Genomic DNA, 25,476 nt, shown 5'->3' on the forward strand with positions numbered 1-25,476 from the left:
GGGGAGGGGGGGAAAGGAAGAGGAAGGCAGGACCTAGAAATTCCATGTAACACTTTTGCTGTGATCCCATGGAACTGTGCCACTTGGTCTCACACCTAGCTGCAAGGGACATTAGGGAAAAGAGCTTCTCTTGACATGTGTGTGCGCAATAGCTCAGACTTTTGTTAAACATAGGAAGAAGAGGTAAGCATATTTGGGGGGCCATTTCTGCCACTTCCATCACCCTATAAAACAAAGCTAATATGCTGTTGGCACTTTGAGCATTTTCTTCCAGGTTTTTTTTCCCTAAAATTACATCTGAAGATATTAGGCATAATGCACACTAGAAAATAATATATTTGTGTGTAGTCTGTGTATATATGTTATATATATAAAGGTTGTATATTAACATAGATACATGTGTTATACATTCCTAATGTGTTATACATTAGGAAATATATTGAAACATTATATAAAATATACATTAGAAAATTATCATGTACATCATCTTCCCTTATCTTTAGTGATGTATTTTATGTTCTCCTGATGAATACCTGAATCTACAGATGGTACCAAACACTGTATATATTATTTTTTCCCTATTTATCCATATTTATGATAGCTTAGCTTATAAATAAGCTAAAAGACTATCAATAGAACTACTAAAACAGTGCTATTAAACAGAACTACTAAAATAGAACTATTAAAACAGTGTTCCATCATAGAAGTTATATGAATGTGGTCTCTTTCTCAAGGTATCTTATTATATTATACTCACCCTTATGGTTATGATGGCTGATACAATGAGGTGAAGTAGTGATGCTGCCACTGTGATGGAGTGTGAAGCTACCACCTAAAGGTCACTTGAACACAAGCCCTCCACCAGATCACAACAGTGGGTGTGCTAACCAAGATGGCTACTAAGTCAGGTCACCAAGAGGGGGGTAGTATTATACAATATGGATATGCTGACCAGATGATTCATGTCCTGAGTCGGACAGAGGAAAAAAGTATGAGTTTACATCACACCACTCAGAATGGTGCATATTTTGCCACATGAATTATTTATACCTGGAATTTCCCAGTTCCGAATATTTTCAAACTTTAAGTAATTGAAATGTAGGAAAATCAAAACCTCAGAGGGAAAAAACACTGTATATGTATATATATGTATACATATATATAATTTAGTTGAATAGTAAATATTATTAAATTTACTAAATAAATATATTTAAATATTAAAAAATTAGTTGAGGTGATACTACAGATAACATTTTATATTTATCTTTCTCATGTAACGTAACTATATCATATGCATTTTTTTCATCCTTTGAATTTCTTGCATCCATCGCTTTTTCTGCCGTGTAGAGTTTCTGTTTGACCTAGGTTACATTATCAATAACAAGGTTATTTCTAATGCCTTGGTAGTAATTCTTTGTCTACATTTTTTGTTTAAACAAAGAATTGGTATCACTAATCTAATGTTTAAGACCATATTTGTGTCTTCTGATAAAGAGTGCTAGACTGCTTTCCAGAGACACTGTGCTCATGAACGCTATGGTCGGTAATATTGAGAGTGATGCCCTCAGAGCACCTTGAAAAGGCCTATTTTGCTGCAAGTTCCATTTAGTCATTGTGATCCCCAGGGTTCACTCTCTCAAAATAGGTTGTTTTTTGCCCTTGGCTTGTTTTTTTTCCTTTTGCCTGTCATTAATCATGAGATAATGTTTTTTTTTAATAACTTGAGCTCATTTAAAACATATGACCCTTTATAGTATTCTGGGAATATAGTTGATTGGGTGGAGATTTTAACATACACACCAGTCTCAAACAATGTGACATCTCCGGGAAGAGTGATGTACTTTTGGTCCTAGGCCTCCATGTGAAAATCATTTTCTCCCTTAGTCATAATCCTCTAAATGAGATAGCTCTGTGTTCTGAGTCAGAACAAAACAGGAATGATAAAGTGCTCCCCAAGGCTCTGGCAATCCCCTTTGGGCTGTGCACACTAGAGATTTACAGGAGGAAGGAAACTCCTCTGGGTAGTAGGAACCTTCACAGATATGAACCACGGCAGATGATAGGCCAATTCTAATTAGACCAACTCTGCTCAACTTTCACAGGGGGTATTAGGATTGAAGGTTATAGATGTGGACAACCTGTGGAAGCTGATGCTAAAAGATAGAACCGCTAACTTGTTCTATCTACCCTCTTAAAAGGCCAGATACATAAAAGCTGCATGTTTTCCAACCAGCAAGTATGTTCTGTCTTTGTGGCTTTGGTCCTTCTACATTAGGAGGAAATCTTACTCTTAGTCACCCCACAGTGCCCAGCCTCTGTCATCTGCTTCACCTGGGTTCCTAGGTGGCTTTTAGATTTTTATTTTTTCTTGCAGATTAGTGAATGTCACAAAGAAATGAGCTCCTAGTTCATAATACTATGTTTCATAACAGAAAAATAGTTTATTAAATGTTTCCAGACTCTGAAACATAAGACTATGCAACTCTCTGCCCTTACGACTATTTAGCCCTTATCAGCAACCCTGGCTACAGAAAGAGTTCCCTGCTCTTTCTCATGTTTTATTCGATTTCACATTTTCTGGGAAAAAAAAATATATGTCTTCTGTTTTCTCAACAGCCACTTCTGCCAGTGAGCTTCAGGCTTTCAGAATTCAAAAGGTAAGACTTCTGAAATATTTCTTCTAGGATCTTCTTTAACTTAACCAGAAGTCAAAAAAAGCTTCTTAAGTAGTCTTAGAGCTAGCACATTTAAGCCTGTTATGTTTTATTTTACAGTATTTTTAATCTTCAAATGATTGCATATGCGGGTCATAATTTAACATGTCCATTCATGTGTCTGGTGAATTTTGATCAGGGTCCCCCCTTCCACCATTCTCCCCTATCCAAATGTGGTATTTTATAGGAAAGAAACACTCATGGAATCTTCAATAATGTTGACCTGACTTTGAAATGTAAAGAAAATATTTCTCTTTAATGTTAGTTAAACTTGGATTTTTCACTCTGATTTTTTCCATTATCTTCTAAACATCTGCACTGACAAACTTGTGAAGTTGCTACTTTAACAAAAATATCCCATGGCACTAGGCATGATGGATAGATTGCAGATATTGAGAGCATACTCTGTGCAGGACAGAACTGGAGAGTAATTAGAGCAGAGACGGTAGCCCCTGCTCCTAGATTGATTGTAGACATCGTAAAGCCTTTCTTGCAACAACAATAATAACAAGGAATGGTCACTCTAATGCTGGTGGGGTTTCTTCTGGAAACCCCATTCTAGCTAAATCCACTTGAATCTGGTTGCTAGAATTGAAAGGTCACCATAATCATGTGACAAGTGATAATGTGTCTATTTCAAGCAAAATTGTTTGCTTGGGTCCATGACTTGTATGTTTCATACCATTTTAGAATTTAACTTTACTATGAAAAATACTGAAGCATATGCTGAAACAGAGATAATAATATAATAAACTACAATGTCCTCATTTTCCATTTCTAACAATCATCAATCCAGAGCCAATATTTCCCATTTATATTCTTACCCACACCTCTTCTTTCTCTGTTGGGCTGAACCATGTGTCCTCTTGAGTTTGATGGCTAGATTTTCAGTTTTTTTATTGACAAAACTGTTTAATGTCTATAGCAAAATTCTAATGGAAAAGCATAACCTACTGGTGACCTGATTTAATCAGCTTCTTGGCACTACTATTCCTTTATTCATTTCTTCACTCAGCAAGGCTTATTTACTAGGCCTCAAATATCCCTTAGAATCCATTTTCCTCAATTCATATTTATGATGTCATCAGATTTGGGATTTCCAAATGAGGTAATCCATGACAGATACACTGAGGGAATAAAACACTGACATTTGTCATACAACTTGAACGGTCAAGTGTAGACATTTAAAATATGCCATAATTTTTGAAACTTATATTTGACTCTTTATAACAGCTTCGAAATACAGAAATGCAAAATTTAACAATATAAATGAACCTTCTCCCAACCCTCGGATGAATCTGTTTTATCATGATTGCTTATCCAGTTATCTGCCTCCCATTTAAGAAAAGCTCTGAGAGAGCAGGCGTGGTTTCTAATCTACTAACAATTTTGCCTCCAGCATGTAGCCAGCATGTCTGGCACTTGTTACATATTTAATAAAACTGTTGAATGAACAAAAGAATCAGAGCCAGATGCTGGGAATAGGAAGATGAAAACCATATGGGCCTGGTCCCAACGTGGCTGGTCTTGGGGAAGAGAAAAGCCTAGCCCAGAAGGAGCTCTATGGGTGAGGTATGAGCACAGAGTATAGTCTGGTGGCCCAAGTGGCAAGAAGTACCAGCAGCAAAGTGGTATGATATGCCCTCAATAAGAAGAGGAGGCAAAGGCATCTAGCATAAGGATTTGCGTGTGAAACTATGCAGTCTCCAAAGGGCATGGTGCCCACTGAGAACCTTAAGAAATTTAGAATGACCAGCCAGTGTCTATCCAGAAAGATGTGGTTGAAGAAGCAGGTCATGAGAGTTTGGAGGGACTCAAAGGCTTAGACAGTACCTGTTGGGTGACAAGACAGAAAAAAGGGCCTATAATCAGAAATTTCTTTGAAAGGATGATTCTTTAGGCAGTAGGGTGATAGACTGGATTTAGGAGAACTGATGGATTTACTGATTCTAGATAGGAAAGCATCTAAGTGGCAGATTTCTTATTTTGGGAGATGAGATGGGAAGTAATAAATGGCTAAGCACAGGAAGAGGAGATGGGATTCAAACCTGAGGAGCAGCTTCATCCCTCTGCTTCCTACTGAAGATAGCAGTGCTTCTGTCATGTCTTCCCATCAGAATCTCTGGGAAGCAGCAAAAACTACGGCCAGACCCTACCCAGACCAGTTAAGTAAAAGATCTTTAGAAGAGAGGCCTGGGTACATGTACCTACCAAGGTGCAGCTATGGCTGAGAAATCTCTGGTCTTGAATTTATTAGAAGGAAGGTGTGTGTGTGTGTGTGTGTGTGTGTGTGTGTGTGTGTGTGTGTGTGAGAGAGAGAGAGAGAGAGAGAGAGAGAGAGAAAGAGAGGGAGAGAGAGAGAGAGAGGGAGAGAGAGAGAACACAAGCACATGAGGGAAAACATGAACAAGAAAGAAAGAGAGCATATAAACATGCTTTTAAAACCATCTATAATGTCTGCTACCCTATAGTCAAGCTCTTTGGTTTAATTATCTGGTGTCTTTCAGGGGAGGGCTAAGACATACCTATAATCTATCAAATATTATTAATAATAAGATCATTTCATAAGAATCTAATATTCTCCTCTGATGTTTATGTTGTGTTCTTCATTGTGCTAAGTGCCCTGAAAAGTTTCAAAGCAAAGCAGAGTTTCTCAATGGAGCATGCTCATGTGTTGAAAGAGGTAATTCTTCATAATGCTCTTTGGTCTGCTTAGTCACAAAAGACTGTGGCATCTTTCAGTCCTCATGGTATCCAGAAATATTAGGAACAACTGTGTCTTCACACACAGCCTTTTAAATGAGAGTAGGTATTTCCTACTCTCATTTAAAAAAAACATTATTCCTTCATGCAAAATGATTCGTCTCATTTATGCTCAGGAATTCCCTGTGTGAGTAGTCTCTGTGCTAACAAAATGAAGAAACTAAACAAAGTAGACGAGTAAAAGAAGGCATTGCTTTGTACTGTCAGGGTGATTTTGAGCATATTTGGTCTAATACTGAATCTATTATTTTTAAGTCTGCCTGGAGAAGCATATTAAACAGGAAGCAAGAAAACTGTCAAACACTGAGGTCTAAAGCAAAATCTTTTTAAGGTACCGTGCCAATTGTGCAACAGTAGTAATGAAAAATGTCTGAGTTTTCTCTTGCTTCTGTAACAAATTATTACAGACTTGGTGGCTAAAAAATGAGAGGGATCTTGCTTGTGCTAAAAATACCCAGAAAGGAGTCATTCCTTTATGGATATTCTAAGGGAGAAGCCCTTTCCTTGATTGTGGTTTACAGCTTCTGGAGGTCCCTTCCTCCCTGTTCAAAGCCAGCAATGTTGCCTTTCTGTGTGGCTCTGTACTGTAGTCACTTCTCTCTCTAACTCTAAACTCAGCCAGGAAGGATTCTCTTAAGGACCCACGTGTTAAGATTGGGCACACCCAAATCAACCAAGATCATCTTCCCATTGCTAGATTCTTATGTAATCACATCTTCAAAACTCCTTTATCCAGGTCAGGTTGTATATTAAGATACAGACATCTTTAGGGCCTCTTATTCTATCTACTACTAATCAAAGAGATTAATCACTCAGAAGGGTAGAAATGCTTCAGATAATTCAGACAGGATCAGGTAATATTTAATTATCCAGGATTGAAAAGGCTTTGGATTCCCAAGTTAATGAAGCAAGTCCTCACCTTGGATCTGTAGGTCCCACTTTGTAAGTCCAGGTACTGAACCTTTTTTGTTTTCTGCGAGTGTTTGGCAATGCAGACAGGTTGAAATCTAATGGTCCTTTTCCTGGCTAGACTTTGTGGTGCTACAGGTGTGACCTTTGGAGGGTTTGCTGCTTTTGGCATTTCCCCAGCTCTGAAGAGTTTGCCTAGAGCATAAAGGATACAAAGCTTTGAATAAGACCAAAGAAATGTGAGGGTTTTTATTTTATGCTGTTATGTCTACCTGTCACATGTTGCATTATTTATTAGGCTGAGAAATGTGGAAATGAAGGGGGATCATTTAAGATCTCAGAACTTCACTGTAGGGGTACTTATGTTAGGCAGATTTGAGTCATGGTTTAATTTTCTCCACACATTAGGTAAGTTATCCCTGCAATATAAGGAAACCATTTCTTGCCTGGCAAAGATTGTTGGTTTACTCATTTATTTATTTATTTTTGAAACCCATCTTTGTGACTAGAAATTTGGGGTGGAGATTTTCGCTATTTTTCTAGCAAGCCCCTCTTTCTGCCCACTTTTAGAAAGTTCATCAGTGCAGATTAGAAGTCCAAACCTGGGGCTAGGCTTAGAGAAATAAATGATACTGATTTGCTCCAGTCTGAGATATTTTCAAAGACACAGAACTTCCAGTACTGAAACTGGGAAGATGGCAGGAAATGAGAATAGTTGCTCACTCTAGATGTCTAGTAAAATGGCTCCAAGGGGAAGTAGCTCTCAGGTTGACAAACTGTTAAAACACAACTTTTAATTGTCTCAGAAGGAAGGCCACCTTCCTTCTGGTTTGGGGTGAAAGTTGTGGTAAATCTACATCTTTTGGTAAACTTGTGTCCATCCATACTTACAGTCACCCCTGCACTAGTGAGCTCTGTGTCTGTGGGCTCAACCAACCCCAGATCAAAATTTTAATTGCTTCAGAACTGAACATGTGCATATTTTTTCTTGTCCTTATATGTCCTTATGTATATATACATAAATATATACATAGCACTTACATTGGATTCAGTATTAGAAGTCATCTAGAAATGATATAGGGAGAGAGATATACAGAAAGATACACATATATTTATGCATGTATGTATAGATATACACATATGTGAATGACATGAATATCTATAGACTTTTGGCATCCATGGGGGTCTTAGAAACAATCTTCTAAGATATCAAGAGTTGGTTCAATCCAAATAAAAATAAAACTCCCTAAGATTCAGAACTCAGAAGGACCAGAAATAATCCATGGGTGGAAAAGATAGAGCCTGCCTGTTAATTTTCCAGAGCTGGGTATTAACAGTACCCTCCTGTAAGCTGCCTCTAAGGATGGCAGCTTGTTTGCACGACTGTGTCACTGAGGTGACCACAGGACCTCTCTGAAGCTTTGTCAGCACTTCAGCATGTGCGGAATTTATAAAAATCCAAGTTTGCAAGGATAGCACAGAGCTCTCTTAACTTAATCCTGACTTTTCTATGACAGAATGAATCTCCTTCCCCCCAAACCCACCCTAGAGACGGTACAGATTGTTTAGAAAGAGAGAAGCATTAGGACAGAGGGACTTAAGTACCCAAGGGAGGGAATTAGAGTGGAGAATGACTTGGACTCCTAGCTGGCATTAAGAACTTCTTTTTTTTTTTTTTTTTATTGTGAAAATACCGCACAGAGGGGTTACAATTACATGGGCAAGATAATGAGTACATTTCTTAACAAGCATTGTTGCCTCCTCCTTTGTTTCCCCTTCCCATCCCTTAATGCTTCTTGACCTCCCAGCAGTAGGTCTTGAGATACTTTCTTGGGGTTGCTACTTCTGCAGAGGACACCTGCTCAGCTTTTTCTCCCTGATTTCTTCCATATTCCCTCCCTGCAAAGCCAAGCTGAGAAACTACAGATGTTCATTACTTCTGTAGCTTTTATTTGGAAGTTTTTTCTTTACTCATCTATTGGGATTAAGTAAAAAAAAAGAGTTGTTCATTGTACTTGAAAGAAGCAAGAAGTTGGCTTCCCCAAGAACAGGCATTTGACTTTTAGGGGATATCAGTGGTTTTTAATATCTATCTATCTATCTATAGATAGATAGATAGATAGATAATCATTTTCCATCTTCTGAAATGTGCTAGTTGATAGATCTAAGAAATTCTCTTTGAATGTTTCAATCTATTCTGTTTATTTGTTTTTCAAAAAAGATCAGCACAATCAGACAAAGAGGTAAAAGCTGAGATTTTGAAAGGATAAATCCTTCATAGAATTGTGAATGAATTTGACTTTCTCCTCAACTATTTCTTGAGTTTATTCTTGCTAGAACTTCCAATCCATCCTGGTTTTATTGATTTTCTCTGGTTAAAATCAGTTTTAGGGCTGGGGGGGGCGGGGCAGGCAGCAGTTTGTAGCTTGTCTAGCATGGGTAAGACCCTGAGTTCAGTCTCTAGCACTGCAAAAATAAAATAGAACCCCTTAAAAATTGTTTTTGATTCAAACCTCTATATTGATTTGGGGGAATCAACAAGTTTTATAAAAAGTTAAAGGAGATCAAACCCTTATACTGTAATTAATTAAATCTGAATTTCTTAGATACTGTTTTCCAAAGAGCAATTAGAGACTACTTCTCTTAAGACTACTTCTCTTAAGTATAGAGTTTCCTATTGGGTAGTGGAAATAAGAGGAGGGAACATCTTCACAACATTGTGAATATATTAAAAAGCCATTGACTTGTTCACTTTAAGATGGATAATTTTATGTTTTATGAATTTTATTTCTCTATATACAAAATATTGATTGAACTTTAAGAAGGAAAAAATGCTGTTTCTTCATACTCTCAAATTCTGGAAGAAATCTACATTCAATTTAATATACGCATTGTCCTCTTCTGTTCTATTGCTGGGAGAAGGCATTTGGAAACAGAGTATCTGTAAAGTAAAACTGAACAAGGATGTTGCCAGAAGGTAAAAGAGAACCATCTCTGAGAATAAAGACATTAGTTATTTATTCTTAAAATATGTAATTGTGACTACTACTATAGAATGGCCTAATCCTCCTGGAAACAGATTTTAATATTCATGATTTAAAACACTGGATTTTCTTCTACCTGTCATGAGATGGAAGTTAATCAACTATGTTGGAAAGTTTTTAACAGCTAACAGGAGTAAATTATAACTGGAAATAAAATGTAAAGAGTCCTGATGTGAAAATTAATGAAATGTGAGCAAGATAACTTATTTCACAGATAGAAACATCTATTATTAAAATAGTGCCTTAGATCTCCAAAGGCCATTATGACCTGATGGGAACTTGTTTTCAGGGATGATTATATCGGTAAGATTCACAAACAATCCTTGGTTTAATTGTGAAACTTCGGGTTTAAAATTTCTTCTAGATTTAGAAACCACCATTTTAACCTTTCTGCAGAGATGTAACTAGGCAACCAGTCCAGCACTTAGCCAGCATACACACATCCAAAGTCCGTAGTTATTGCATCATTTTTTTAAAAAAATGCTATTTTAATCTTCCTTTAAGAACTGGCATAGACTGCCATGCAAGTAACCTCTATTTTCTTAGAAAATATCATACAAACCTCTAGTTGTAATGTGATAAGGTTCCTGGAAGCCTCCTCTGATTTTAATAAGGAAATATGCTCACAAGAGCAGTAATGTAGCTGCGAATAGCCACATGGGAACGGTGTTTTATAACTGAAATTAGGAGGTAGAGTTCATTTTTTGATGTACGAATGTGTAAGAGTTTAAAACCATTTCCTCAACAGAAAGAAGTGAGCATTTCTCACAGTATGATTAGGGGGAAAAGATGTATTTTCATGGAAAAGAAAAGTAGGCTTTATCCTGGTGAATTGAATTTACTTTACTGGATAGGTAACAACTAGAACTGTCTAGTTTGATCGATAAGCAAGAAATTATTAGAAACTTATTAAACATCAAACACTATACTAGATATGTCCTGTGTTCCTTTTGGCTGACTACCATGATTTAGATTTTTTAATTACTATTAAAGGAATATAGGTTAACAGGGTGCTGGTGGCTCACGCTGTCATCCTAACTACTCAGGAGGCTGAGATCTGAAGATTGCAGTTGGAAACCAGCATGGGCAAGAAAGTCTATAGGACCGTTATCTCCAATTAACCACCAAAAAGCAAAAAGCAGAGCTGTGGCTCAAGTGGTAGAGTTTTCCCCTTGAGCAAAAACAAACAAAACCCCTCAGGGACAATGCCAAGGCCCTGGGTTCAAGCCTTTGGACTGGAAAAAAGGTGGGTGGGGAAATGAATATATGTGAAAGAATGTTTAAGTAATAAAACATAAATAAGAATAAACACTGCCCATGGTACAACCCCTGTTGTCACTGTATTTGATTCCAGTGTCCTGCACCTTATATATACATTTTTCTAATTTGGGGAGGGGAAGGGAAATAATAAAATGCTGAAATAAGGATACAGGTTGACCCATTGTAACAATTATATGTACAAGACACCACATTGAAAACGAACTTTACAACTTTGCATGAAAGGAGGCTGGGGGGGGGAGGGTAGGGAGGAGTTGGGGAGTGGGAAGGAAAGGGATGGTAGGGGAAAAATAAAGGAGGGTGTAACAATGCTTGATAGGAAATGGATGCATTACCTTGTTCATGTAACTGTAACCCCTCTGTACAGTATCTTTACAATAAAAATATATATATTAAGAACAAAAAAAAACCACTTCCCCCACCAACTTCTAGCCTTGCTTCTTTCTAGAGGTAGCCAATGTTGACTGTTTCTTGTATATGATCTAGAACTTTTCCACCTCCTGGCTAATCTGTATGAAGAAGGTGAATATGTGAAGAGCCACTGAACCATCTTCTGAGCTTCTCTTCTGAACAGAGTCTTTTCATTTCAAACCACTATTTGATGCTTCTTTTTGAATTGTGCCTTTAAGAACTGAGAGTGAAAATGTCAGAGAGATGCCGGTCGAGAGGGTGGTGTGGAGAACAAGTGAAGAGTGGCATGTGTAATTTCAGCCTTTGTCATATTTATAGATGATACACTAGCAACCCCCATTGTAGTTCTTTTATGACTTTCAAGGCATCTGGAGTACATCATCTTCTGCATCCTTTTGATGACCTTGTGATACCGGAACAGTTTGCCTTACTGGAGAGGAAGCTGTGGTTTCCAGAGGTCAAGTAACTTCCCACAGTCATGGTTGGTCACATAGCTGATAGGTGACAAGATCAAGGCTAGAAGCCAAGTGTTCTCCAACTTTTTAGTCCTGAACCCAACCACCATGGTAACTGTTAGGCTGACAAGCTTAGCAGCACCTGTGTGACCCCTGCAGTGACAGACCCGGCTGGGGGCACTGTGATCTGTAGCTCTGGCAACGCAGTCTTCTGGATTCTGCCTCGGGGGCAAGTTATTTAAGGAAGTACCCAAATTAAGGTGGCTGTCTCTCTCCTGAGTTTTCTCAATGGCTATCGGATTCCCCTTCTGTTTGTTTAGGTCATACTAGGGCACAGGAGTAGAAATTAGCCCTTGATGAGAAAGCCATAATAATCTATCCCAGACCACAAGGGTTCATTGAGAAGGAGACAGGCAACAAGCAGGGATCAGATGGTTGTCCTCTGGATTGTTTAACTCAACTTAAAAGAGAAGTCCCCATGTTTGGTCATTCAACAACATGACCAGGTCTTGTTACAGTCTATATGTCCAGTGAACAAAGGGGAAGGAAAGGATGGAGGAAGAAAAGGAGAGAGGAATGGATGGGAGGAGCACATGTAAGCAAGAGAGCAAACTAGTGGTCTAGTACAATTAGAGTCCTAGAATTCCATTGATATGAGCCAATACATTTCCATTTGTTTACATAAGCTAATTCAAGTTATTCCTAAAAGAATCTTGGCTGATGACTCCAAAGCCTTCATCTCCTTATCTGTAAACAGGGCTTGTAGTAGTTGTCTTGACTGCATCTGACCTGTCATTAAGTATCTCTTAAAGTAATAAATTGGAAAGTTTCTGCCAAAATCATAAAATGTGACACAAATCTAAGATGGGATTTGTTACTGATGGGTTACATTGAGTTGGGAAAAGTTGGAAGAATGAAATTAGCACCCATTTGGAAAATAAGAAGCAAGGGTTCTGTGAGAACCATCTGTTCTTATGCAGAATTAAATGGAATCTGCCAGAATTTCCTAGATTTTTTTCTTTTCATATCTGCTTTTAGATATTCTTACATTCTCATAGTTACTCACAATGAATATGAGGAGAGATATCTTACCTTGCTGACTCAGGTTAATTCAGCAGGTTATTCTTTTCTATCTCCTGACCTATTTTCTATTTGTCTCTGTCTCTGTCTCTGTCTCTGGGTCTCTGTCTCTCTCTGTCTATCTCTTTGTCTCTCTCACACACAAAGCACCACATTATCGTTCCAACATTTATTTTAGTTATTTTTTCACTTGAAAGAGCTTTACAGATATATGCTAACAAACATTTGGCATTATCAAAGAAAAAATCATGGAGGAAATAGAACTTACTGTAGCTCTTCTAGTTATACCTCATACGGGAAGGACAGAGTAGATGTGATTCCCGGGGAATGTTAGCTGTTTTAGGCTCCCATGGGATCAAGATTCATCTTTCCATAAAGGACATAGCTTTGCTCTAAGTGCTAGGTAATCAAAATCTACTTGAGATGCTAACTTATCCATGAGACGTGAAGTGTATTTCACTGCTCTAACATTTTTCACTATATATGATAATAGTTCTCAATGAGGGAAAACAGATGGTACCTCTGTGCAATCTCAGATTGCCATTCAGGCAGTCTTTTTTTTTTTTTACTGTAGCAAGCATCTCCTTCTTTATATTTGATATTTAGAACTCCCCTCAGATGATCTAAAGCCTCAATCTTAGTAGAATAACACCATTTGAAAAAAAAATATTGAAGCCTCTCTGGCAATATGATTTATCGAGCATAAGAAAGCAGGAGCCATCATTCTGAATATGTTTCACATTTCTCACATGTTCAGTTGTATAATATCATCTTCACTGTCTCTTAAGTTTCCATGAGTGTGCCTTCATCTTACCCAATCGCCAGTACATATTGGCACAGGTTCAGTTGGTGCTCTTTGACCCCTCCAGACTATATCGCTCTTGATTAGTTTGCCTGTAATTAACACCATGGAAGTCAGTGTTTTCAAATAATGGAGGAGTTTGAATAAATTCATATTCTGACTACATTCATATTCTCTGTTCTCAAATCTCAGAAAATATCAGCACTACTGGAAACAATTGGGACCCCAAATTCATTAATTGTAGCAGAGGTCAACGCAGAGAGCATTTACAAAGTTGTGGACAAATATAAAGGAAAGAGCAGATTCCCAAGGCTCTTTTACCACTGATTTAAAACGAGAGAGACTCTGTATGTGTGTGTGTGTGTGTGTGTGTGTGTGTGTGTGTGTGTGTGTGTGTGTGTGTGTGTGTGTGTGAGCACTGGGGCTTGAATGCAGAGCCAGGGTCTGTGCACTGTCCCTTAGCTTTTTCACTCAAGGATAACACTCTATCACTTGAGCCATACCTCCACTCCCAGCTTTATGCTGGTTAAGCATAAATTGCAAACTGCAATCCTTAGAGCTCAATCTCCTGTATAGCTAGTATTACAGGCTTGAGACACTCAGCTTAGCAAGAGTCTTCTGAGTGGACCTGTGGCCTATAGAAAAGTAGAAGAGCCAAATCATAACACTGTGGACAAGAGTTCCAGGAAAGAAATAGAACTTATTTCTTGTCTTCCTCTGGCCTTCTAATGTTCCCCATTGGCCAAACCCAACGAGAAGGCAAAGAGCCAGCCTGATGCCGTCTGTCTACTTTAGTCTCCTAAGGCATAACACTGGGCAGAACCAGATGAAAACAGCTTTTCCAGGCAAAAGGAATCTGTCCATCTAGTTAACTGTCATTACAAATGTCTTTTATGAGAGAAATAGCAGCGTGTCCCAAATTTCACATTTTTATTAATTTTACTTAATCGAGGACATAGTGCAGCTGGGTGCTGGTGGCTCACACCTGTAGTTCCTAGCTACTTAGGAGTCTGAAATATGAGGATTGCAGTGTGAAGCCAGTCTGAGTAGTGAAGCCCAAAGACTCTTGTCTCCAATTATCCACCCCAAACTGGAAAGTAGAGCTGTGATAAAGCACAGGCTTTGAGCAACAAAAGCTCAAGGACAGTGCCTATGCCCTGAGTTCAAGCCCTAGAACTGGCTCAGAATAAAAAAGAAAAAAGAAAGGAAGGAAGGAAGGAAAGAAGGGAGGGAGGGAGGGAGGGAGGGAGGAGAAGAGGAAACAAAGAAAAGAACCTGGGCACCATAAAACTGGTGTACATCACCCATGTTGTTGTTTCTACCATAATTCAAGGAGTGACTATTACCCTAAACAAATGCAATGCCAAGCTAGTGAGTTGACTGGCTGATTTGGGAGTTTATCAAGCTGGCTTTTAATGTCAGATGAATTATTTTCACTCCTTTGATCCAGGAACCAGGATTAGTTGCCTTGATCTGTCTAGATTAACCATTCTGATTCATGAAGAAGGAATAAATGAACAGACTCTGATAAATCTTTTAATTAGAAACCAATTTGGGCATGAGGAAATGACAGTCAAAAGAAAGCAAGTATAGAATGCCACCCTCAAGCGTGAACTTTTTCTGTAGACCAGAAAGTTCCCTGATTTAGGAACTGGTGAGCAGAGTTGAGTCTGTGAGAAGAGTGAGAGGCAGTGTGGCATGGAAACACACACATATGAAGAGCAGGAGAGCTCAGCTTTGTGCTGATCGTGAGCCTGGGCAGGTTACCGAACTCTATCTTAATTATCCTCATGTGTAGAATAAGATGAATTTGACTTGCTATCAAATTAACTGGCTCCATGGATGTAAAATAAAGGCTGTATTTTCCATCTCCTAGTCATGCAAATATTTGGGGAACTGTATATACATGTTTTAAGAAGCTTCATTAAGGCAAAATTGATAGATAAAACTGCATGTACTTAGTTAATACAATGGAACAAGATATAGTGGCCCGTTCCTACTATCCTAACACTTGAGAGTTTGAGGCAGGAATGTCATGGGTTACAGGCCGGCCTTAGCTAACCTAGCATGACCTTATCTTACAAAATGCATATTAATTTGATAAGTAGATATGCTCACTGTAAAAAATTACTTTTTAGCAACCTTACTAAAGTATAATACAGAATAAATGACATTTGTGTGTGTGTTGTGTGTGTGTGTGTGTGTGTGTGTGTACACACGCATGTGTGCATGTGCGCACCAGTCCTAGGGCTTAAACTTAGGTCCTGGGTACTGTCTCTGAGCTTTTTTTGCTCAGTGCTGGTGCTCTACTACTTGAGCCACACCTCCATTTCCAGTTTTTTGGTAGTTAATTGTGGATAAGAATTATACTTTCCTCTCTTGGATTGGCTTTGAACTGCAATCCTCAGATCTCAACTTCCTGAGTAACCAGGATTACAGGCATGAGTCACTGGCACCTGGTATGACATATATTTTTAACGTGTATGATTTTAATGAATTCTGGTTGCTTGCACCTATGGAATCATGTGCACAGTCAAATTTTTTGTTCAAATGCTTTCTCATGTGCCAGAATAATCTCCTCTTCCCCTGCTTACCCAGCATTGTCACATGAAGATACAGTCACGCTGTACCTAGCAAACGTCCATTCCTTTTATTACAGAGTAACATTCTATTGTAGTTTATTTTCCTATTGATGGACATGACTTAAGTTTTGGTTCTACTTCTCTTCTTCTTTCTTCATTAATAATATAACCAAAAAAATCAACAATTCCGTGTTCCCACAGCTGACATCTCCATTTGTATTCTCCAGAAGTGGTACAATGACATTTCGGTATAAATGCAGATATAACTGTATTCGTGTTTACTAATTCCTGATTTAATTTGAGTTCAGACCTGAAGTCTGGATCCTGATTTTTGCTTCTGTTCCTTGCCATGAATAAGCAACCTGGAGGAAATATCACAATGCCCATCAACTGATGAATGGCTTAGCAAACAACTCATTTGACCATAAAAAGGAATAAAGTACTAGCCCTGACCTATCACATGATATGGTTCATTCATGCATGTGTCCATAATAGACAAATCCACAGAGACAGAAAGTAGATTTGGGGTTACAGGAGCTGGTGGGAGAGGTGAGAAAACAGGCTTGACTACAAATGGATAGGGTTTTTCTTTTTGTTAGTGGTTGATAATCTTCAAGAACTTAATGGTAATGATAGATACATACTTGCAGATATACTGAGTCACATTATATCTCAAGAAAACAATGAAAAACTTGGCTTGGGAGAACAACATCCAAGAAGAGCAATTAATTTCATTCCTTCTTTTTCAGTTGCTAAAAAGAAAATGTACCACTGTTTACCAGGTGCTTGAGCTGCACCTGCATTCCCAGGTCTTGAGCACAAAGTAAAACTTTCTAACCACAGGAGGTAAAAACGTGCCAAATAAAACTACATTTACTGACAGAGATAGCTCCATCTCATGCTGTTCTGGTTTACTTAAGATGATAAAATGCCTGTAGCGACTTTGAATTTTTTTCTTGTCTTTTTCTTTCTTTTTAAAAAACAACACACATTCCAATTACCTAATCACCCTTTCCGCTAGCCTTAGTGAACTAGATACAGGATATCCTGTCCACCAAGCGTCTTAGCTCAAGACATTATTCCTCAAACTCCCAAGAGTAGGGGTTAGAACAGAGTGAATGAAGTAGAAATCCAAATACTGACCCTTGGAAAGGATGAGGAGCCGGATCAGAATGAGCAGTGGTTCAATGATTTGGTTGGGATCCAGGGTGGCTTTCCAGTGGCTGTAAAGAATGGGAATCACAATAGACTTCTCTGTCTAATTATCTTTCTTCACTACCTTACTTAGAGTGTCTATGTAGGGTCTGCTGCACTGAACCAGGACCAAGACTGTAGTGCCCACAAGTAGAGACCCACCAGTTCTTTACTCAAGAAAGCCTGTGTTTGCTGGAGTTCCAGCTAAGAACAGCTACAAACTTTTCCCCCCTGATTTTGAAAAATCCTACTAGCCAAAGTTTGAGTTTGGGTGTCATTCAGTTTAAAATTTAAAGGGTAATGATAGTCATTATTTACTCAATGTGAACGTCATACCAATGTGACTCTGCTGAGAACTGTTACTTTGCTTTTCCTGTCATTTGGCAAGTTACGTTTTTCCACGGTGACTTGAAAAACTTGTATAGCAGTGTGTGTGTTTAGTCTGAGTTTTCTGCTTATACGCTAACATCTGGCATGCTACCAAAAAAAGGTGTATAAGGTAACTTTCTGTTTCACTCTGACACTGGAAGCTCCCAGATGTTGCTTTGAGTCTTATTCTGGAGTCTTATTCTATGTTAAACAGCTATAGCACCGAGTCTACCTGGAAGGTGGCCATGTGCTTTTGCAGTCAGAGGATAGGATTTATTGAAAAAGATCCAGATTTTTTTTACCTTCTGTGTGCATAAAATATATCATAATCCAAAATGATACAGGCATATGCACACATCTATTAAATCTATTAATAAGGTAACCACACATACTGTTGCATCTTTACGTGCTACTTTGAAAAATTTCAATATTCCTTTTCCTGAGCTTACCTGTCCTTCCTCTTAGAAAGCTACAATCTACATTCATTACTTCATCATTCCCCTGCTTTTACTTACTTTTGCTTACTTTGGAGACTTAAACAGTCATGTTGTCTTGTTTTTTAAACAGATTGGAATTTTACCCAACATTACAATTTGAGATTCATCCAGATGGACGCCCATAGCTTTCGTTTCCTCATTTTCATTGTTCTAGCATTAATACTTGCAGCAGTATTGCTCTTCCATTGCTAGAACTACATCACATGCTATTCTTTTTTAGGTACGTGAGTTGCTTCCAGATTTTTGCTCTGATAAACTGTGTCACCCTGCACATTCCGCATAAGTCTTTTAAGCCATATGCATCTATTTTTCTAGAACAAGCACTTTTGGAGATCAGCTGTTAGCTCATAGGATATGCACATGTCCACCTTTATTAGGTAGGGACAAATTTTCTTAAAGCAGTCACACCAATTGACTCTTTATTAGCACTGTGAACGAGTTTCTGTGATTCTGCTTGTTGACAATTAGCATTCTCTGAATACATGTTTTGAGTAGTTTTGTTGCAGATACACCCTGTCATTATTCTTTTTTTTTTTTTTTTTTTTTTAGTAAAAAAGAATTGCTTGAGCTTTCATTTTTCATTCTTGGTGTAAGGGACCAGGTTAAATGGTCGTTAAATGAACGTACACTTTCCATTACAATGCAGCCTGAGCATCTTATCTCATCTTTTTTTCTATTTTTTCTTTGAATTATTTCTCTACAAGATATTTTTAATGATGAAAGCAACATGTCTTTGTTTGTACAAGGAAAAACAGTTCGATGAGTATGGAGAAAAGTTCATTTTTCCTTTCCTCCTTTGTCTGTTTCCTCCTCCAAGGAGTCCTTGTTCATGTTTAGATAAACCAGTCCGCATTTTTGTTCATGTTCATGAATGTGTAACATGTATTTTAGGCAGAGACCTGACAGATTGCCATTCCATTACCTCAAAAGCAGGTAAAATATCCTTTTCACATCGTTTGATCATACACTCTCATGCCTTCTCACTGAGTATTTTTCATGTACTAACAGTCCAGTCTTATTAGCAGTTGGGTTTTATAAGAGCATCATAGGCCTTCACTTAGCTTGTAGGTGTGGACCTAATTCATTCCTGTTAATGATTGATACTGTTCAATTCCCCCTCTTGGTTGTGTTTTTCCCTAACTGGTCTTTCCTTATACACCAGTGCTCCAGTCTAATTGAATCCCCAAAGGGAGATTATTAAGCCAAAGGACATATGTCCCTTAATTAAAATTTATTGCCAGGTTTTGTTCTAGAAAGGTTTTAACAGTTTAGCCCCATTAGAAAGTATGAGATTGCTTGTTTTCTATCTTCTACTTATCACTACGCATTACCACTCCATTGGATAAAGAATGATGTTCAATTTAATTTGCATTCCCTTCTATTCTGATATGTTTTTAATGTCCTTTTGCATTTCCTCTTCTGAGAATTGTCATTTCATATCCTTTGCCTATGCTTTTAGAAAGTTGACTCTTCCCTCAGTTAGCAGAGAATTCTCCAAATGTTAGTGATAATAATACCTTTTTTTCTCCAAAAAATGGATGCAGCTATGTATTTCCAAATTCACCTTTTTTTTTTTTTTTTGGTTTTGACATTGTCACCAGTCTTAGACTCTGTTGTGGAGATCAAGGCTGACAAACTTTTTTGGTTCTTTTGTCTGGGCTGGTGGGAAGCTGTGATCTTCCCAATCTCTGCCTTCTGCAAAGCTAGAATGACAGACACCTGTCACCATGACCAGCTCTTAGTTGGAGGTGGGGGTCCTTACCTATATGCCGGGATGACCACAACCATGTTCCTCCCAAAGCAGCTAGAATCTACAGGCATGAGCCCTTGGTGCCTATCTCTTTTATGATTTCTTATTCCTTGTCTTGCTTAGGGACATTTTCTTTAACCAAGATAATATAAATGGCCTCCTTATTCTTCTACTATGCTAAAAATATATTTTTCATAGAGACACATTAAATCTATGCTATGGTTTGAATATGGCTATGCCCCTAAAATTATGTACATGTTTTACTACCAAAGATGCATATCAATAGTGTTAAGAAGTTGGACACTTAATCCCACTATGGTGCCTATGGTTGGAGGCTTTTGAGAAAGTGATTGGATTGGATCATTGGGTTGGAGCTCCGATGATTGAATTCTGGTGGTGTTATGGGAGAAAAGCCAGAAGACAGATATATAGCCATGAGTTCCCACCATGATAAGATGCAGATAAAAGGGACTCTCATCAAAGACTGTACCACAATGTTTACACTGTAGAACTGTGAGTCAGAATATCCATCTTTTATGTATAGAGTAGCTTCCCTCAAGTATTTCATTATAGAAATGAAAAGCTAAACCGGGCGCCAGTGGCTCATTATTATAATCCTAGCAACTCAGGCTGGCTGAGATCTGAGGATTGCAGTTTAAAGCCAGCCTGGGCAGGAAACTTATCTCCATATAACTCAGAACACCAGAGTGGTGTTGTGGCTCAAAGTGGTAGAGCACTAGCCGTGAGCAAAAAAGGTCAGGGATAGCACCCAGGCCCTGAGTTCAAGCCCCATGACAAAAAAAAAAAATGAAAAAAAAACAAAAAACAAAAACTTGACTACTAGATATATTTTTCATTTGATGTAAGGTATGAATATATTGTTGTTCCTCCAAATGTGTAACTATCTATGACAACTCTGCTCTGTAAAGACAAAAACAAGAGCAAAAAGGAAATCTCTTTTGTCTACTGAAGAGAAAGAAATGCTACCTTTGATATATATTATTTCTATCTATTCTTAATTTCTGTATTTTGTACTATTAATTCCTAGATCCATTTTCTAGTTCCATGTCAATATGATACTATTGTGTTAATAATAGAAATGCAACTGTGTCTCACTAACCTTTTATTCTATTTATTATTTAATTTTATTTTATTTCAGTACTGGAATTTGAACTCAGAAATTCAGATTTGCTAGGTAGGCACTCCAACTTTTGAGTTACAACTCTAGCCAGATCAACTTTTTTATGTTGTTTTTCTTCCATCTAGAAAATATGTCTTTATGCTCACATCTGGCTTTATATCCTTTAATGATACTTTATCATAGTTTTTAAATAGTTATGTAACTTTCTCTTAAAGTGTATTTTTCTAAGGTAGGCATGATGATGCACACCTGTAATCCTGGAAGTTGGGAGTTCAAAGCCAGCTTGGGCTACACAGGAAGATCCTGTCTCCATAAAAGCATGTATTTGTCAGTTTCATATGGGGCAATTTTGCAATATGGTGATTGTAAGATAAATATAAATGAAAATAGATGCTTCTGTTAATGCTAAAACTTGTTCTCTGAATAAAATACAAATTAATCCTTAATGTATCTCCAGGGATACATATGACAAACCATACTTAATAAATATCAAAGAGCCAGGCACCAGTGGCTCACACCTGTAATCCTAGCTACTCAGAAGGCTGAGATCTGAGGATCACAGTTTAAAGCCAGCCCCGGCAGGAAAGTCCATGAGACTCTTATCTCCAATAAACCACTCAGAAAACCAGAAGTGGTAGAGCTCTTGCCTTGAGCTGGAGAGCTGAGGGACAGTGCCCAGGCCCAGAGTTCAAGCCCTACAGCTGACAAAAATAAATAAATAGATAGATAGATAACTAAATAAATATCAAAGAAGAGCTTATGTCACTTGATCATTATAAGTTTGCTCCTATGACACCACATCATTTGTATGGTGGCATCACTCTGAGTGTCATTTCTTCTTTTAGTTCTAGATTACCTGCAAATCAGGTTAAACATAGAATCCTAGTAGAGGAAACAATTATATTTAAATTTAGATTTCATTGAAGCATCATTTTTTCTGTAGGAGAAAGGCTCATTTTAATATGAAACCCCAAGATATATGCTACTGGGAATATCACTTGTTAAAGGAATCTTATCATCTATTTTTGTACAGTTTTCCTGTATGCACTTCTAACTAGAATTTGCCCGCAGTTAAGTCAATAGCCTAAGTAGCAGTATGGAGAATAGTCTTTATATCCAACCTATTAAAAATCCCGATGAAAATGCTTCAGAAGAAAACCTTCAGTAACCTTCAGCATCCAAACCACAAGTCAAAGAAGAATTTTCAGAATAATTCAGTTTTCAAAAGTTGTGACTCTGAAGAGTAAAACTAGAAAAAAAGTAAAAAAGAATAAAAGAACAAGTTTTTAAACTTTCACCAGTTTTAACAATAAAAATTTATCTGACTAAAAAAAAATCTAAATCAGAATTTTAAAAAATGTTTAGCTATAATCTAAATGAGGAGAATAAGATAATAATCATTTAGTGAAAACTGCAATATCATGATTAAGGGTATTTCTAGAGGCCATAAAGAAAATAATGTATATGGAAAACTAAATAGTTACCTAGGAAAGTATTTTTTGAAATTATAGAATTAAATAAAAACTTAGATGAATTAAATAAACTTGTAAAAATAATACTTGGCTAGATGATCTACTTCTAGAGTAAAACACAGTTTCTTAATTTCAGGATAATAGGGATTAAGTACATGAGCCAGCCCAAAAAATACATTTTTAAAAGTCAACAGTTTAAGGTAGGAAGTATTTCTAGAGTTGATTAAAGACTAGTCTCCTAGTTAACATCCAGAGAAAGATGTAAGGACATGTTCTCCTAACATTTTTTTAAACCTTAGTAAGGAGGAAATTCTAAAACATCTGGGAAGAAAGCCACATAACGTTCCACATACTGACTTCAGATGCAGCCATTAGGAAGACAGCAAAGTCCCCACAGAAATAAAATAACATCTGCAACTGTATTTATGGAAAAATATTATCCAGGCAAGATGGTCTTTCCTTAGGGAAAGCTAAAGAAGGATGTTCACATATCCCACCAACCCCTGTCATTGACCTTGAAAACAGGAACTACTTCACATTGTGGCCTGTTTCTTAGCATGTTCCACTCCCAAGACAGGATACTAAAACACTAATTCAGTCTGACTGGAGTAGGTATAGGATGGAAAGAGTACAGATCTGGCCAAGAGAAAGATGGTTCTCATGGCTGTTCCCTTGCTTTCTTGTCCTCTGATAATTAAACGTGAAAGATACAAGTCACATGAAATAAAGCTTTAAAAATCACTCAGAGAGAGAGAGAGAGAGAGAGAGAATTGTTAATATCTCCAGCAAAAGCCCATTGGAACAAACAAAACGCCCACAAAAGACCAGGCAAAGCTCTCTTTGTCTAGATTAAAAATAACTGAAAATGATAGATGTACATTGAATGCAAATGTGGAATTCTCTGCAGATCCTCGCACTCCGTAACTTTGTAGCCCTTGAAAGGAGAGATGTCCCTACTGCTCTCAGGAAAGAGTTCCCACCAGCTTCTGCTAGGACTTCCTCACCATCCATGACTTCCTTAACAAACAGCAATAGAACTTGACTATTGTCAATGTTCCATTCTGTATTCCTGCTGTCAGACCATGAGGATTCAATAGAAATAAGATCCATACTATGAATTAATGAAGACTTTAGGATTCGGATGTGCTTCCTACCCAATGGCGGTGAAGAGATGGGAGAAGGGAGAAAGTATAGCTGTGATTAAAATCTCCATGTCTGACAGTGCCATGTTGAGGTCTAGAAACCCATTTCAAGGACCCATCTCCCAGTGTATAAGACTTTCCTCCTCACCCTTTTCTGATAAATAAGAGTTTATGTTGGCAAGACTCATTTATTTCCCTTCCTCTATTCTATTTCTGCCCTTCAGCTCTAGGCTGGCCTTGCATCTGCCAAGTTCCAGTTAGCCTCTAGTGTTACAGACTCTGAACCAGCCTCTGACACAGGGCTCCTACCATACCTAGCCCCAATATTAGTTGGAACTAATCATAAGAATGAGAATGACAATAAGCAGAATGATGATTTGTGTTCATTAGTGAGTTTGTACATGCTCTGTTTTTTCCACTCACCATCAGTGGACATTGGGTTATTTCTCCACTTTAGCTATCATGAATAATGCTACTGTGAATGATTGTGCAAATATGTCTTCAAGATTTTGCTTTCTTGGACTGGAGGAATTGGCTCAAGTGGTAGAATGCTAGCCATGAGCAAGAAAGCAAAGTGAGAGTTTGAAACACTGAATTCAAGAGCTGGTACAGGCACAATAAATATATTAACTAACTAAATAAATAAATAAAAGATTATGCTTTCAGTTCTGAGTCATTTGATAATTCTATTTTTAATTTTTTGAGAAACAACCATATTGATTTTCAAAGCAGCTGCATTATTTTATGTTCCTACCCAAAGTTCACAGTCCATATCCTTACTAATACTTCTTTTTTTTTCTTTTTCTTTTTTGTAATGAAGACATTCTTATGGGACTGGGAAAATATCATTCGAGTTCTGTTGTATGTTTACCTAATGATTAGTGGTATTAAACATCTTTTCATGTGTTTATTAGTCAGTTATATATCTTCTTAAAAGAAATGTTGATTCAAGTTTTGAATTTTTGTTGTTGGGTGATATTGCTGTTCTCACTGTTGTTAAGTTGTAGGAATTCTTCATGTATTCTGAATTCTCTTATTAGCTTAGATCACTCACTCTGTTCATTGTAACCCTCAAAACACAGAGGGTTTTTGTTGTTGTTGTTGTTGTTTGTTTGTTTGTTTGTTTTGCCAGTCCTGGAACTTGAACTCAAGGCCTAGGCTCTGTCCCTGAGCTCCTCTTACCTAAGGCTAGCACTCTATCACTTGAGCCACAGTGCCATTCTGGCTTTTTCTGTTTATATGGTACTGAGGAATTGAATCCAGGGACCTCATTCATGCTAGGCAAACATTCTACCCCTGAGCCACATTCCCAAGCCAGCACAGAGGCTCTAATTTTTTTCTGGTACTGGGGCTTAAACTCAGGGCCTTGCACTATTGTTCAGCTTTCTTGCTCATGACTGGCTCTCTACTACTTGAGCCACGCCTCCAGGCTGATTTTTTGTGGAGAAAAGCCTGGACTGTCTTCAATCTGTGTTCCTCTAAATCTCCGCCTCCTAAGAATCTAGAATTATAGATGTGAGCCACTGGTGTCTGGCTCAAGGTTTTTAATTTTGATGTAGTTCAGTTGAATTATTTTTTCCATTAATTCCTTTGGAAAGTAAACTTTTTCCCTCGGGCATAAAAAATTAGGAAAATGTATCATCCTCTTGAACACATAAAAACTTGCAGGAAGAATGGAGGAATCAGAAATTACCATTACTTATATCAAATTATACTATTATCATATATGCTATTTCCATATACAATGGTAATAATAATGGTAATAATAAACTCTACTTGAAATCATTAGGTCATTGCCAAACAAGAACAAAAGTGAAAATATACTGCTTACAATATTGTTCATTCTTCATTCCTTTCTTCCCTCAAATAAAAA

At 37.6% G+C, this 25,476-nt stretch overlaps 1 protein-coding gene across 1 annotated transcript in view; it reads left to right on the forward strand.

Annotated features, from left to right (window-relative positions):
- The window catches only part of Gng2 (G protein subunit gamma 2), a 112,862-nt gene that overhangs the window by 18,197 nt on the left and 69,189 nt on the right, over positions 1-25,476 (forward strand). The window contains exon 2 of the mRNA XM_042677895.1: positions 2,617-2,657. The gene's annotated coding sequence lies outside the window, so the exon portion shown is untranslated. The remainder of the gene's footprint in view (positions 1-2,616; positions 2,658-25,476) is intronic.

This window comes from Dipodomys spectabilis, unplaced genomic scaffold (assembly GCF_019054845.1).
Source record: "Dipodomys spectabilis isolate Male_0828 unplaced genomic scaffold, ASM1905484v1 ptg000042l, whole genome shotgun sequence".
Taxonomy (NCBI): domain Eukaryota; kingdom Metazoa; phylum Chordata; class Mammalia; order Rodentia; family Heteromyidae; genus Dipodomys; species Dipodomys spectabilis.